The sequence below is a fragment of the Puntigrus tetrazona genome, chromosome 21 (genome assembly GCF_018831695.1).
Source record: "Puntigrus tetrazona isolate hp1 chromosome 21, ASM1883169v1, whole genome shotgun sequence".
Taxonomy (NCBI): domain Eukaryota; kingdom Metazoa; phylum Chordata; class Actinopteri; order Cypriniformes; family Cyprinidae; genus Puntigrus; species Puntigrus tetrazona.
Window position 1 is genome coordinate 5,926,297 of NC_056719.1, and position 16,923 is coordinate 5,943,219.

A 16,923-nucleotide genomic window follows, 5' to 3' on the forward strand; every position below is an offset into this window, starting at 1 on the left:
TAATGGTTTTTATACTGTACAGACTGATTGTCCTATACAACCCTGAAACTGACGTTTTAGATTCAAAAATTAAATTCTGTCTGGTTGATGAGCTTGTTTTTTCATGGGGACCCAAAAAAGTCCCCACTAGGTCAAAATGTACTGGTGTTCCTATGCTTGGGTACATTTGGTCCCCATAACTTGGTAAATACATGTAATTTTAAAATGGGTCTGTAAGCTGTAATTTTTTTTTTTTACCTAATCAAAATAAAATTAGATTTACAGCTACAGTATATTTTTGTACACAAGTTTTCACTAATTCCCTTCAAAAAGCGAAACGTCCGTGATTCGTTTCACACACATACTGATATTTCAAATGTTTATTTTAATCTTGATAACTGACAACTAATGAAAAGCCCAAAATCAGTATCTGAGAAAATGTAAATATTAAGACCAATACAAAGGTGATTAATAGAAATCCTGGGGAACTGAAAGTGTGAACATGTACAGCACTCAACTTAGTTGGAGCTCCTTTTGCCTGAATAACTGCAGCGATGCAGCATGGCCTGGAGCTCTGTTATGAGAGCCCGGGCTGCTCTGATAGTAGCCTTCAGCGTTGTTGGATCTGGCATAATCGCATCTTCCTCTTCACAATACCCCATACAGTTTCTATGGGGTTAAGGTCGGGTGAGTTTGCTGGCCGATTAAGAACAGGGATACCATGGTTCTTAAGCTTCAGTCCACTCTGTGAATCTCCCCCACATTTTTGAATGGGTTTTGTTTCACAATCTTCTCCAGGGTGCGGTTATCCCTATTGCTTGTACACTTTTTCTACCACATCTTTTCCTTCCCTTCGCCTCTCTATTAATGTGCTTGGACGCAGAGCTCTGTGAACAGCCAGCCTCTTTTGAAAATGACCTTTTGTGTCTTGCCCTCCTTGTGCAAGGTGTCAGTGGTGGTCTTTTGGACATCTGTCAAGTCAGCCGTGTTCCCCACGATCGTGCAGCCTACAGAACTAGACCGAGAGACCATTTAAAGGCCTTCGCAGGTGTTTTGAGTTAATTAGCTGATCACAGTGTGGCACCAGGTGTCTTCAATATTAAACGTTTTCACAATGTTCAAATTTTCTGAGATACTGAATTTGGGCTTTTCGTTAGTTGTCAGCTATAATCATCAAAATTAAAAGAATTATATCAGTCCGTGTAATGAATGAATATAATATACAAGTCTCACTTTTTGAATGGAATTAGTGAAATCAACTTTTTGATTATATTTTAATTATATGACCAGCACCTGTGTGTGGCCAATGGCTCCTGTTGCATTAACATTGTATATATATACACACACACACACATATATATATATATATATATATATATATATATATATATATATATATATATATATATATATATATATATATATATTAATGTTAATGCAACAGGAGCCATTGGTGCCTACATCTTATTATATGTAATTTCACTTTTTGACCACTAGATGCTGCAACACGTTGCATTTTGCTTTTGGCATCATTGGGTTTATTACAGGAGAAAAAAACAAAACAGTTACCATTTAATTCTTTCAGATATATATATATATATATATATATATATATATATATATATATATATATATATATATATATATATACACTACACACTACAAAGCAGCCTCTTTTAATGAATTACAGTGATTGTGTTTTGTAAATTTGTTAGTCCACATTCATTTCTTGATGGACTGTATGTAGATAGCCTCCTGTCGCTGGTATGAATACAGCGGTAGAAACAGAAGTTTAAAGCCCGCAGCTGTGAGTTTCTAATGTTTCGTTTATTCAGACAGAATTTAAATGATTCAAAACTGATACATTTGAAAAAAAGTGTCGGAGTCACATTCACCTCACAGCTAGAAGTTGAAGTAAAACGATAGTGTTTATTCAAGCTTCATCGTTCAGTGATTGTTCCGCGATTTATCTGCGGAGTGTTTAAGCCCTGTCCACAGAGACTTTTAAGCTCGTAAGATATCCCACTGCCTCACATGACCGGCACGCATGCAGATGTCCCTTTATTTAAGAAATAGATCTCAAATTGACTAGATTGATTTTGTCTCCTTTTTGTATTTAATAGCTGGTCGGATGGCAGCTCTTTTAATGTGCAAATGAGAACCAATGAGGACAGACTCCTAAATTCAGTTCAGACACTCATCTGACACGGGCCACGTCACCGCCGGCCTCAGCCAATCGCGTCGCGCCGAGCCCCTCCACTTTCCCAGGCACGCTCTCAAAGTTTTGACTTTTTGCAGCAAAAGACGGCAGGTTGATGAAAATGTTTTATTATCTTCCAGATCTTCATGTGAACTACCCAGAAAGACTCTCTTTTTATTTATAGATTTCAAAAACGCTTTCGTTGAAAGGACGCCGCTCTGTCGTATCATGCAAGAACTGAAAGAAGGGAATGGATTTTGCCAGAGGAGATGGGTATGAAGCTTCGGTGCAACTGATTGGGATTTTTTAGAGAAAATAACCTTTTTTTCTAAAGGCTTGAGTGTTTTTGTTTTGGTTTTTTCCCCCCTCCTTCCTCTCTCTCTCTTATTCACTGTTTCGCGTTTGTTTTTACGTTTGGCGCTGGTCTCCATCGTCTTGCTTCTTGCGCAATATTTAGTTGAAGTTGAAGTTTCTTGGTAATGTTAGCTGTGGGGCAAATGGACGGGTCTCGCCAGAGCGCTTTCTACTCAATACCCCACCTCTGGCTGCTTTACACAGCATGACCGAAATGAAGACACCACTTTACCCAGCATACCCGTTATCTTCCACCGGACCAGCATCCTCCGCTTCGCCGACAGCTACCTCTCCGAATCCAGGCGGTATCCCGGTCTCGTCCCCGGGGATCAAAACATCCACCGGACTCTCGGTCCTCGGATCGCCCCAGTGCTCGATCGCCACACCTCACGGAATAAACGACATCCTCAGTCGACCCGCGGTGGTCACCGGAGCGGCGGCGGCGGCGGCGTCTTCTCCGCTGGAATCTTGTCAGGACTGCCCCGCTTCAGCAGCCTGAGTCCTCCGCCGCCTCAGGGCTGTATTTCAGCCCCAGCGCCGCGGCCGTGGCGGTGGCTCGTTATCCGAAACCCCTGACGGACCTTCCAGGCAGAACCCTATATTCTGGCCTGGAGTTATGCAAAAACCCGCACTGGAGAGACGCCAGATTTGCTTGTTCCCCACGTAAGTGCGCGGTTAACTTTTTTTTCGAAACCTGTTAGCGATCCCAAATATTTTCAACGAGCACGCGTTTAACGTGGTGTAAATGATAACGGTGACATATTTTTTATCTCGTCCCTGACAGATCAAAACTCAGTGCTCCTGGACAAGGATGGGAAAAGGAAACACACGCGACCAACGTTTTCCGGGCAGCAAATTTTTGCTCTGGAAAAACATTTGAGCAAACGAAATATTTAGCTGGACCCGAGAGAGCGCGGCTGGCCTACTCTTTAGGAATGACAGAGAGCCAGGTCAAGGTAAGACAGTCCTAATAGTTCATGTATGACAAGAAAAAACCTTGACTGACTCGATTGTTTATTATCATTAATCCATGAAACGTAAAAAGAGAATTAGATGTGGTATCATTGGCCCAGTACATAAACGTGGTCATTCAAACCTTGCTATATATATATATATATATATATATATATATATATATATATATATATATATATATATATATAGCATAGTACAAAATTTAGTCTATATCATTTATTTATCTAGAGCAAATAATTTAAATTTAGCCTAATGAAACGACCTAGTGTCAAATAGACCTAATATCATTTTTATTTAAAGCATTAACGCACCGCAATTGTTTTATTATTATTATTATTATTATTATTATTATTATTATTATTATTATTATTATTATTATTATTGCAAGAGAAACAATTGAATTGCAGTTTAAAAAGCCACCGAAACGTGTCCTATATTCATTTGTTGAAATATTCGAAACATGTTTCAGTATTTTATTTTAAAGTGCTTATATTAGATGTTTGAAGAGCCATCTCTTCCAGTTGTTTTTATAGCCTGTCAAGTTAGACGGGGAAAATCCGATTTGCTGGACATTGTTTAATGCTCCTGAGCGACATTTTCATGACTACAATTCCCATTTGGCATGCCTGCTTTTTGACGGAGACGAATCGCTATTTCTGTGCGAATAATTCTCCTTTTCATCCTAAAAGGTGTGGTTTCAAAACCGAAGAACAAAATGGAGAAAACGGCACGCGGCCGAAATGGCCTCGGCGAAGAAGAAACAAGATTCGGAGACCGAGAGGCTGAAAGGGGCTTCGGAAAACGAAGACGACGACGACGACTACAACAAACCCCTGGACCCAAACTCGGACGATGAGAAAATAACGCAGCTGCTGAAAAAACACAAACCGAACTCGGCTCTTATCATTCACACGTCGGAAAACGAGAGCTCGTAAAACGGAAACGGCGAACGGTCCGTCCGGTTCTTCGAGAAGTGTCAAAATATAATGTAGGCTGCTGTTTTTTTTCCACCGAGTCCGAGCTCTGGTTTGAGAGGAAGGATGCGAATCAGAGGAATATGCACTATTGGTGGAGCCGAGCGTGCATCGGTGTCTGCGACAAGACACGTTTCGACGTAAAGACAACGGTACTTTTTGTAAATTAACGACGTGAGTTGTATCGCATAGGAATTATATTACTGTGAATATTTATGTGTAAAATATTTTGAATAGCAAACATGGCAGAATTCGTTCATTTCGCTTCGGTTTAATTTTTTTTTTTTTGGGAGGGGTTTAAGCTTGCTTGATTTGCATTTTCGTTTCATTAATTTGTGCAGGCCTAGGTGCTGATCACCCCGAGTTATTATTTTATTTTATTTTATTTTTTTCTATGGGTGTAAGTTGCCTCAGCCCTCTGATTCTCAAAAATAATCAACAATGGAAATAATTTTCAGAATGTACCACTAATGGTAAAAGACATCTAAACGACAGCCCGAATTGAGGCTCGGTCAAAAGATTGATCTGGCCATAACACGTGTAAATAAACAAACAAACACCTAACCATATATTTGTAATATAATGCATAGTGTTCGTCTCCCGATGTTAGGATGTTTCTTTCATTTTTTTTTCCTCCATGATTAATTTATGATATTTTAAGTTTGTAACAGTGTTTGAATCCTGCAAAATGCGCCCTGCAGGTTCGTGTGTATTGCACTTTTATTTAATAAAATGTTAAACATATGGGATACTTTTCTTTTTGTTATTGTTAATTGGAATGATATTTTGTGAACGCCCTTTTCGAGCGTTAATAGAAACGCTTGCTGACGATTCATCGATTCGTTTCGAAACTAATGAGAAGTTGTCGTTAAAGAGTCGTCGTGGCAACGCTTAGCCTATTATTATTTATTCGTTTTGAACAGCCGCAGCACATTTACGCATTTTAATTTCATTAACTGAATAATCGTGCTCTCCTTTATTGCTTGGCGTGAACACGCATTTTACCGAATAGCTGTGTTATTAAAGACCGCCGTTACTTTGCGCATTAATGTGCTAAAGTTTCGCTACAGTTTTTTGATCATAGAAAACGTCGACGAAAGGACCGTCCCGTCGCGCACAGTGGCGGGAAAGGGAAACTAGAAATGTTTTTTTGGCGGTCTTCGGCTGACCGCGTCACAGCTATATAAGTCAGCTGATTCGCCTGATTAGATCGACCATGTTTTTTGGAAATTGGAAATCACTCGACCGATTTGTTCTCGACAAACCAACAGAAATGTTTAATTTATAAGGTGAAATGATGCGGCATTGAATAGTTGTACTGTCAGAAAATGTTTTGAGCTGGTGTTCTTGAAAGACAACAGGTCCTGTGCCTCTCCACAGGTTACTCAGCCCAAATGAGCCACTTTTTTTGGAAGAGATGCAGCATTATCTATTACCTTACATTTATCACTGCAGACGTACATCCAGTTAATTCTAAATATAATTTGTACGCACTTTCTTTTTTTAAAATTAATTAATTAATTTCGATTTTGACGCACAGCTTGGATTCGCCTACAACATTAGGGGCCATGGCTGCCAAATGAACAAAATATTTATGTTTAAAAAAAAAGAAAAATAATTTACAGACACGCACGAGGAAAGCCTTTAGCCGCTTTAGCGTTTTGCACGTTATCGAATCGACGAAAGTGACCGACTTAATCTGCCTCGTGCACTTGGATGTGTGCTCAGAATAAATCGAGTTTGAAACGCAATATTTTAGACCGAATGAATAACTTTTAATTTAAAAAAATAAATCAAATAAACACGCGTGATTTAAAAGCACGTGCACGCTTGATTTTGCAAAACTGTCACTGTTCTGAGATTTTAAAAAAAAAAAAAAAAGAGAGAGCATATTAGCAGTTTTTCCGAACGAGATGTTTTGCGCGAATTAAACGGTTAAATAATTTTATTTACAAGCGTAACGTGTAAATGATCACACCTGAGAACAAGGCTGTTTCAGCTTGCCTGATCGAAAAAAGCCAAAACATTTAAGCGTGACCAATTTAAAACTACTCAACGTTAGGCTGGCTGTATCAATAAAAATAAAGCGAAACAGCGCATGTTCGATGTTGTCCGATTTCCCCCAACCGTCCGAGCTTTTCCATTTCCCCAATTCCCCAATATTTTTCTCTTTCCAATTTAATAAACGCAAATCTGAGAACGTTTTCAATCCCGAAAACCTCGTATATGTTTCCTGCTTTCCGTAGCCGTTCTTCAGTTTCTACAAAACCATGGATATTGTTTTCGCTGCGTCGACCGAAGATTTCCAGCGTGTCAAACTCTAATGAATCTATCTTTATTTGGCTACATGTGTAGGCCAGCGACCTGATGTCAATAAGGTATCAAATTACTGTTGAGTGAGAGCTTAATGAACTCTCATCTGCAATAATTAATCTCTGATTGCTTCGCATTAAAATACATCCATGAATATGCTCATTAGCTCTTACTGTACAAAGCCATTTCCAACGAGGACATCGTGAAATAAGAACTGACTAACAATGCCGAAATTGGGGAATGATTTTCTACACGCCCATATTTATTCGCAAAATAATGATTTTGTATATTTTAATGGTAAGTATGAACGGGGCTTGACTGACACAGCTAAACCGATTCCTAATTAAACAATAACTACTCGATTTTAACTTCGTTATACATTTTTATGGCAGGTTTTCAGCTCAGATATTTGCATATGAGTATGTGAGCCATATGAGGAGGCATGGCGGGTGGACCAATGGTATGCAGGAAAGACCTGGTTCTGCTCCTGATCTGGGTAGAGTTATGATCCGTCAGCGTGGTCCAGGTGTGGTGAACATGGCGTGTGTTCCTCCAGGGAGATATCTTAGCATCTGCTGAGTGCCTGCTGATGTAGTGCTCCAGGAACGGTGCTGGGGCTGCAGCTGGCCACATGATCCCGGGTCACCGCCGCTCTCCCATCAGACACTTGTTGGAAGCGAGGTTAATTAGTTGAGGGATAGCAGTCGCTTTCCACAGCCTCGAACCCGAGAAGACGTGCATATCCGGATCTTATCACCGGTTTTTAGGCCGCAAATCAGAAATGCCTTTTGAATTGACGGATTTAATTTGAGCTGCAGGCGGGATGCAGAGCTGTTGCTTGAATGTAAGGATGCTGAGTAAAAACATAAATATGAGTATAAATGAATTCACGGAACTGGACGTTGAATAATAATAATATTAAAAAAAATTAACCGCCCCCCCTGAACATTTTATTTCAGGGAGCAAAATTGCGATTTGAATGTAAGGATATTATTAAATTAGATTACAATTCATGTGAATTCATACAACTGCAAATTGTATTGAGCTTCAAACAAGATCTGGAATTGTCGTTTGAAATCGAATGCAAGGAAGTAGAATTAAAATGAATAGAAATTTGAAAAAAATCATTAGTGGTGGGCATCAATTAATCGTGATTAATCACAAAAATGAAAGTTTTGTTTACATATATATGCACAATGTACTGTTTATATTTATTACGTACATATGCATGCATGTATTCAAGACAAATGTTTATATATTAAATACATTTACATATAAAATAAATGATATGAGTTTAAAGTATACATGTAAATATATGTATATATATATATATATATATATATATATATATATATATATATATATATATATATATATATATATATATATAACAAATATATATAATAAATATACACACACACACATATATTATTATGTTAAAGAAAATTAAAATCTCGATGCAGAATTGTAGTTTGAATTGGAATGTAAAAGAGTATAATTAAAATGAACTGAATTAACTGGAGATTTTTCATTTGAACTAATATATCCCTTCGAAAGTTTTGATATTTAAACAAACAACCAAAAAGGATAAATAGGCGAAACTGCACCCATATATGTGTGTTAAGTTGAACTTTTGTGGACCAGGGTGGTACTTTTCCCAGAATGCATTACCTGTTCCGAATTTCTCTAAATTGCAGTACATTCCTCCCCCTGTTTTTGCAGTTCAACCTCCCGTGGAGTGCGTTCTTTTAAATTAAAATGAAAATCCCGGCTGCATTAACCGAATGTGAGCCAGTTTACATTTCGATTCTCACGCAAAAAAACCCCAAACCCCATCCCATCTGTACTACGGTACCCGTGCGTTTCTCTCCGCACATCTTCATCCGTGGCGCTTGGTAAAATGTCATTTGACATTTAGTGATGTGACTAATGCGCTGATAACTGTGTGTTTTGGATAAAGAACCCCATTGATGTGCTCTCAGTTGAACGTGTACTACAAGAGATTACATACAAGACTGTGTCACGAGAGGCTGCGGGCGTAGAGAATGAACCCTGGTTTACATGCGCCTCAGGCCTTATCTCTTTCCCAGCCATTTGGAGAGTCCTGATAAAGAGCACCTTGGGATCCCCTATTATGAATACCCCGGGTGCTTGTCACAGGGCAATGAGCTTCCTGCGATATTTTCAATGCATGAAAGATTTTGTCTTATTTCGCCTTTTGATTCTACCCTTACGATTACACCGTGTCCATAATAAAGCAGCTTGGTTATATTTAAGAGCATTTAAAAGCAGATGAACCGTCTGGTTAATCATTGCTCTCGTAGAGATGCAGGTGATGGTAGAGGTTTGGGTTTGAGGTCGATGCGTGGTCTTTTGAGTGTGTTTGTGTTGTTCTCAGTTTTCGGGGGGCATCCTGGGTGGTACGAACACACTCTAGTGTTTATAATCTCCTGTAATCTTGTCTAATGATGTTCTCATAATCTGTCAAAGCCTCGAGTTGCAGTGGCTTACAAACAAATCTGGATTCGCAATCAGATGGTGGCAAACAAGCCAAGATAAGCACATTTAAACGAATCTGACGGAAGGACTGTGGGTTTTGATTCATGCAACTTCATTTCTACGTACATTATTCAGCGTCTCGCGTATAATATCGCGCGTTTAAGATTTGCAATGCTTTCGAGTCTCGTCCAAAGTTGTTAAACGGATATTTTGTTAGAATTAGAAATAGCCGTTTTCCCTTTTAATGTGTTATAAAACTTATTTTATTCCAAAGCTGAATTTTCAGCGGTCGTAACTCTAGCCGTTGCATGATCTGTCAGAAATCATTTTCGCATGCTGATCTGCTGGTTGATATTTCCGTGGAAACCGTGATGCATGTAATCTTGTTCGAAAACCATAAAGCAAGCTGTTGGCATTTTGTTTAATGCTTATGGCGGCGGGGTCTGGAGGGGGAATAATGGCAAAATGAGCACCTTCAATAGACGGCTCAGGCCATGAATAAACTGCCCTCATCGGCCAAGTCCTGAGTCCTGCGTTTTATTAGCACTAGCCATGCTAAAATAACCTGCTAACACGTAGCATAGTGCGGCAATAATAACCTCCTCAATCATATTTTAAAAGTCACGTCAAGCCGGGCTTGTATAATTCATCTCTATGCAAATACATCAATGTCAGCCCATTAGTGTATTGCTAAAGAGGTTTTTTATTAAAATGCATTCTTGCCTCGTCTTTTTCTTTTTGTCTTCTTTTTTTTTTTAACTCACTCCCAATAAAACATGAGCCCTATTGGCCAAGAATTATAGCAACTATTAGAGTAACATATGGACAGCATGCACTCTGAAAATAAAAACCAACAGATAAAGTAGCAGGGTCATGGTAGGGTACAAACACTTAGGAAAATGGCAGTGGAGTAATAGATTTCTCCTGGCTGGCTGAGAGACCCAGCGTGCCACTGAAATCAAAGCCTTATTATACATGCATTTAGGGCTGTATTGTGTGGCAAGATGCGTAGCCGTCGCTCGCCGGGAGAAAAGTTATGGCCGACACAAAGAGGACCAGTGCGATGAATTAAAAAGACAATAAAAGGTGATAAAGTGCACCCTGAATGTATTATATCTTTTAATGAAATTAAAGTAGTGGAGAAGCTCCGTCACGTCTCGTATCGTTCAGCAATAGTGACATTGAGCAGAGAGAGAGAGAGAGAGAGAGAGAGAGAGAGAGAGAGAGAGAGAGAGGATTATGGGTAGAGCGGGAATCAGCTGATAGTGTACTTCCTGCTATTGGAGGACACAGAGACAAAGCCAAGCAAGTGTCGTCCAGCTCCAAACATTGGATCAAGAGCGTGTGTAGGCGATAGACGTTTCTGAATGATGTATACAGAAAATATGCAGCACAGATAAGCAAATAAGACATAAATAAGAGAATATATTGAACATAATAATAATAAATATAACGATAAATTGCAGTTACTGCATTTTCTGTTGATCTGTTATAGATAATTTTTGAAAAAATAAAGATAATAGATCATATTATATACACATTGATGTATATATATATATATATATATATATATATATATATATATATATATATATATATATATATATATATATATATATTATTATTTTAGGCATAAATTATAAATATAATAAAAGCACTTATAAACTTACAACTACCAAACAATATTTTATATATTTAATTTTTTTTGGATAGATAGAATATGCATTCCTCATATAATCAATGCACATAATTTATTATTATTATTATTATTTATTGATAATTTTGTTTAGCCTCCGTGGAAAGCCGTATAAAACGCGGCCTGAAAACGCGTTATGATCCGCGCGTGGTACGGTAGGATGCTCCACGCCTTTTTGCCGTGTTGTGTTTGGCGGGATGTGGCGTTTTCGGGGCCTGATTACCCCCTTATAAGTTTAATGCTTTAGCAGGGCCAGTGGATCCTGTCATGCCTGCGCGAACAGTGGATTTTTCTCCTTTATGGTGTCATTAATTTAACGCGGATCATTAGCTCTCATACAAACCCGTGTTTTGACAAATGTAAGCAGTGAATTATGTACATAATGTACCGCGCCCGTCCGTGAATGAATCACATGATAAACAGGAACTGCCCTGGCATATTACCCAAATGTGTTTCAGGGGGTGTCTCTCCCCAGACTCGTCACTCCATTACAGAGACAGCTCACTCAATAGCGGCTGTGTGTCTGACACATGCGGCCATTGACAAGCTTTTCATTGTGACCGCCGGTGCGTTCTGGCTAACAGCATTAAATATTGGGTCTGATGAAAAATGATGAAAAAGTGAACATGGAAATGATATTATCCCGCAGCTCTGGGGTGGTATCTTCTGCACCCGCGCGCTCGCTTCTTGAAATATGGAATTTTAAACCAACTCGCAGCGTGGATTTCATTGATGAGCTCGGGCGTATCTTTTTATCATTTTTTCATATTTTTTAGCTAGCGGTTTAAAGCGATACGTACACTAGATTGAGTCATGATGCAGCGATGTGTTCTCGTTGCAACGATCCAGATGTGGGCAACTCCTGCAGCAAACATACAGCCTGCTGAAACGATGATGTTAGTGTTATTTTTATTTGAAACAGGTTAAGGTTTGAGGTTAGTAACGAAAACTACACCGGGCAGCAATTTACGTTTGAAATCTGTTTAGAAATGTGAGACAAAAATCCGCCCATAAACCGAACCAATAACAACCATAAAAAAAAGAAAAAAGCAAATCCAAGCACAGCACGGCAAAGCAAAAAAACAAAACAAAAACAAAACAAACAAACAAAAAATGAAACAAAACAAAAACAAACAAAAAAACAAAACGAAAAAAAAATCATCAAAGCAAATGTAAAAAGCTAAACAAAACAAATAAATCAGTTACATATCAAAGCAAAGATAAAAATCAAAGCAAAAAAACTAAACCAAACCAAACAAATGAAATAGTTTAACATTTTAGTTTAACACACACACACACAAAAAGAAACAAATCAAAGAAAAAAAAAAACAATAAGCCCTCAAAAATAAATAAAACAATACCCCAAACGAACAAATAAAAATATTGTAACTCAAAAACAGGCTTAAATAAAAAAGCAAAAACATTGGGCAAAAGAAGATGTAAAAAAAAAAAAAATAAAACACAAACAAATAAAAGTAGTGTAATTAAAAAAGTCAGTTCAACAACACAAAATAATAATAAATAAATAAAATATCAAAACAAATCCCAAACAAACAAATCAACAAAGCAAAGGAAAAAAGAAGACCAAAAAAAACCCCCTAAGAAATAAAGAGTTTAATTCAAACACTCAGTTGTTTAACTGTCTATCATCTATCGGAGGAGACTATTATCCAGCCTTTTTCTTTCTCCTTCTGCCTATTGAATTTAGATGATTCATGTATATGTTTCTCAGTTTTATTGCTAGGGCGAGAGCTTAAGTAAGAGACCAGAGCATGAACTCTGTGCAGCCTCTTGCTGACCGGCGCTAATATCTAAAATGCTTCTTATGACCTACTTATGAAGTCAATCTTTGAGAATCTATTGATCTGAATGCCAAATCTAAGGCTGTAGCCTCATGCAAAAGGATGGAGGACCATGGGCAGAGAAAAACTTAAGTGCATTGCTCTGACCTCTTCCCTCTGATCCACCACATGACCAGAGCCCCAGACGATCCCCTCTGTCAAAAGTCGGAGGTCAAATGTTCCACATAAGGTCATTCACCATCAGTATGGCCCGAGCTTAATTTAATATTTGGACAATGGAGTAAATACATAAAAGAATGAAATGCTTTTAAAGAGGAAGAATTTAAGACAGGGGGCCGCTAATTGAATGGACTCATGATTTTACTGCCAAAGATGTTTTGGTGTGTATTTAATCAATGCTTAAGGCTCATAAAATCCCTAGGTCACAGTCAGGCATATTTCCATAATCAATAATGACGGGACCTCAAGTTCAGCAGGCTGTGATCCTATTCGAGCCTCTTTATTTTTCATAGAGATATTTGTCACTATTGCTGTCACTGAATATTGGGAGCAGTATATAAATGCTCTTCTCGAAAGCTAAAAATTTATGTTTTGTGCACTTAAATCCTATCCAGATTAGTGTGGTCAATAACCTTTTTAGATAAATGCTTTTCCAGAATTCGCAGAACGTTGTTCCAGTAACATTAATAGAACCTTCGTTCAATGTTATCTGTTCAGTCGTAATGTCCTCAAAACATTTATTTGCAAATAATTCATGGGATGTTTTTCTTAAATGTTTTAGTCGCAGGTCCATCTAACGTTTTTTTTTTTTTTTTTACTGTGTCGACTTGTTTCAAAATGATTCAAAATCTTTCAAAAATAAATTTTCTATAATATTTTCAATGTTGCTTTTTTTTTGGAATATTAAATATGGAAAAAAATGGACATTTTGGAGAACATTCAGAATTCTTTTTCTGAATGGTAGCAAAAGTGTACATCAGAAACCACTGAGATCTACATGAGACAAACATGATGCTCAAGGGGATAAAACTAAACAGGCCATTGCTACCGTTTAATCACCTGAGGTTAATGGTTCTAATTTTTTACTTCCCATTAAGTTTGAGGTGTTTCTCATCTCACTTTTATTTTATTTCATTTTGTTTGATTTTATAGGCATCTCTTTAGCACACACTGATGCCCTGAGCTGTTAAACTCTAAAGAGCTTCAATAAAACACCTCTGTCAGTGGCCTGCCAATAAAAAAATGAAAACCCATTTAACTCCAAGGAGGTACAACTCTGGTCTGTGGCCAGTCAATAAAACAAACACAAACCGTGGCTTCTTGCTGAAATAGACACTGCTGGTTTGCAATGGAGATTGCAAGGTCGAACAGACAATTCTGAAGAGGCCAAAAGAAAGACATTTGAGGAAAAACACAGTTTAGATTGAAGAGGTTCATGCATGTGCGTTGCTTTTTGCGAATAAAATCGAAACAGATAAATACACAGCTACTTGGTTTTGTCCTTCACACCACTTGAAGATAATTCAACAATCTGGGAAACATACTGAGAAATGATTATACATGCTTTTCTCAACACAACGTGTTTAGGCGTCCATCATCATGTCAATTAGTTATTTAATGCGCCATTGACAAAATATTGGCTGGATGACTTCTGTATTAAAGACAATGGTAAGAAGTTCTCCTCGCGGAAGAGGGCAAAACGTCAAGTCCCTCTGGCTCTGGACATGATCGTCTCACTTGCTGCAGTAATGAGGCCAGGATCTCCTTCATCTAAGTGTGTGAGGAGAATCTGGATGAGGCATCAGAATCATTGTTTACACTTGGGATGATTCCATCTGAAATGAGCCCCATTACGTTCTCCTCAAACACCATCAGCTGTACCACGGTGGCCAGGGGTCAAAAGTTTAGATTCGAAAGGCCGTGTCAAGCCTCTGAGCTAACAAAAGGCATAGATTATATATGAACGTTCCCGGTCTTGATACACCATAATTTAGAGACATTTTCAGTGACTGAACTCGGGACTTGGTTTATGAATATTCACTTTTTTACGTGGTTCTTAATATCACCATTCTTGGCTTGTAAAGGTAATTCAAAACTATTTGAGGAAAATTAGTCGCTAATTTAGTCAGATAAATTTACAGTGTTTAGGTTTGTGGTGGAAAATTGTACATTTCCCTGCAAATCATACAAAATCTTTTCTGATGAGATTGAGATCATCAGATGCCTGCATTCTCTTATATTTTAGGTAATACGCTCTAAATATTAAATACACATAAAATGTTCAAAGTTGTAAAGAATAACAACATTTCTGGCATACGTTTAACAATAAAATTGTACTTCAAAATTTACTTGACATATTTTTATAATTGTAAAATGTACTAATAATGTCTGATTCTATACCAAACTGCTTCAGTTAATTTCATATAAAGCGCAGCAGTTACACCTCAGTTATGGATTGTGGTTAAAATGACCTCAGAAGCCTAAAATATTAATTGAGATGCATTTTTTGCCATAATTTAATCACCCTCATGTTGTTCCAAACTTAAATTTCGTACAATATTTCGGTCCCCAGTGATTCCATAGTATTTTTTTCCCTCGACCACCAGGAACTGTTCGGTTACCAACGTTCTTTAAAATATTTTATTTTGCGTTTAACAGAAGATATAAGCTCACAACTTGATGGTGAGTAAATGATGACGAAATTGTCATTATTGGGTGAACTATCCCTTTAATTTTACTCAAAATATTGTTGTAGTGGTTGTCTTGTTAATAGTCAAATTGTTTTGTACCTTTCAATTAAACGTTTGTCAGCTTTAGTGGAACCTCTGTAAAATATCACAGATAAAACTATAAAATAGCTTAACTCAAAATAATATTTCCACATCTCCGCGTGTTTAATTACTGAATTTGCAGCCATGTAATACGCACAGGGATGATGCACAGTCGTTCTGTCATTATTGCGAACGCAATAATAATAGGCTAAGTGTCTTGATGTGGGCTATTTACAAGAGCAGCTGCCACACGGGACACATCAGATTCATCCCTGTCACGGTGTAAAAAGCATTAGATTCCTTGCGCTGTCGCTTTCTGACCTCACAGTAACACTGTCTTAATTCCCCCTCGCTGAAACAGCCCAGGATTGAGAGAAGAAACGCAGAGGCGCCTCTCCTGCTCCTCAACAGACAGGGGTGACATAACTAAAGAGGCATTAACACCCAATTGCGACATTGCTAAACAAACGACAGGGCCTTGGCGAGCATGGGAAAATAGCATTATAGCCCGGGAGCAAATTGACAAGGAGGAAAAAAGAACAGTTTGAGCCTTGTTTTGCTCACCCTATCTGCGTGGAACTGACAACTTTCTATCATGTATACCAACTTTCCCAGGCAGGATTAGGTACATAAAAGACTGCTTTCTGGGGGCGCGCGACCATAAATCAAGCTCTCCTGGGTCTTGCCTCTCTCTCTCTCTCACTTGCAGACAACACAAGTTGTGTCTGTTCTCAAGCAAGGCCAGGTCTTGAAGGCCCGTGGGACAACTGTGAGAGTAAATATTAACCTTCTCTGGACCAAAGCACAAACATGTTTGAAAAATCAGACCGGAGCTGGTTCATAAATCAGGATTTCAAGTTGCGTGGTAAGTTATTAGTTTATTTACTGTTTTAGAACTGGAGCTTAACTGAGAAACCACATTAAAAGTGCAACTGAAAGACACTAAATTCTTTAATAACTGAATAATAATTAAATAATAATATGCAAGTTTATTATAAAAACTGATTATTTTATTGAGTAAATTATTTTAGATTTTATTTATTTATTTTTAATAAAGAAAGAAACAAATTCTCCCAAACTTTGTTGCACTAAGCGGCACCTTCCTTCTTAAAGAGTATCAGTGTCTTAAGAGTTTTCCTGAGATCTCATGCTGAAAAGACGCTGGCTGTCACTCAGATAATTCCCTCAGCTTCATTGTTCATTAAGCTTTGCTCTGGTTTCCTGCTGCTCTAGTGTGTGTGCCGTGGAGAGCGGCTCAATGGGGCCTCTTTGTAATCCTCTAAAATGGAAAATTCACAATTTGTAGCAATTTGTCTCACAGCAGCCCAGGCAGTTAAAAGAACCCCGATCCACTCCCCAC

The 16,923-nt window shown here is 38.0% G+C and overlaps 1 pseudogene; it reads left to right on the forward strand.

Moving 5' to 3' along the window:
• Positions 1-1,912: 1,912 nt before the first annotated feature.
• On the forward strand, positions 1,913-4,647 carry LOC122326759 (annotated as a pseudogene).
• Positions 4,648-16,923: the final 12,276 nt, after the last annotated feature.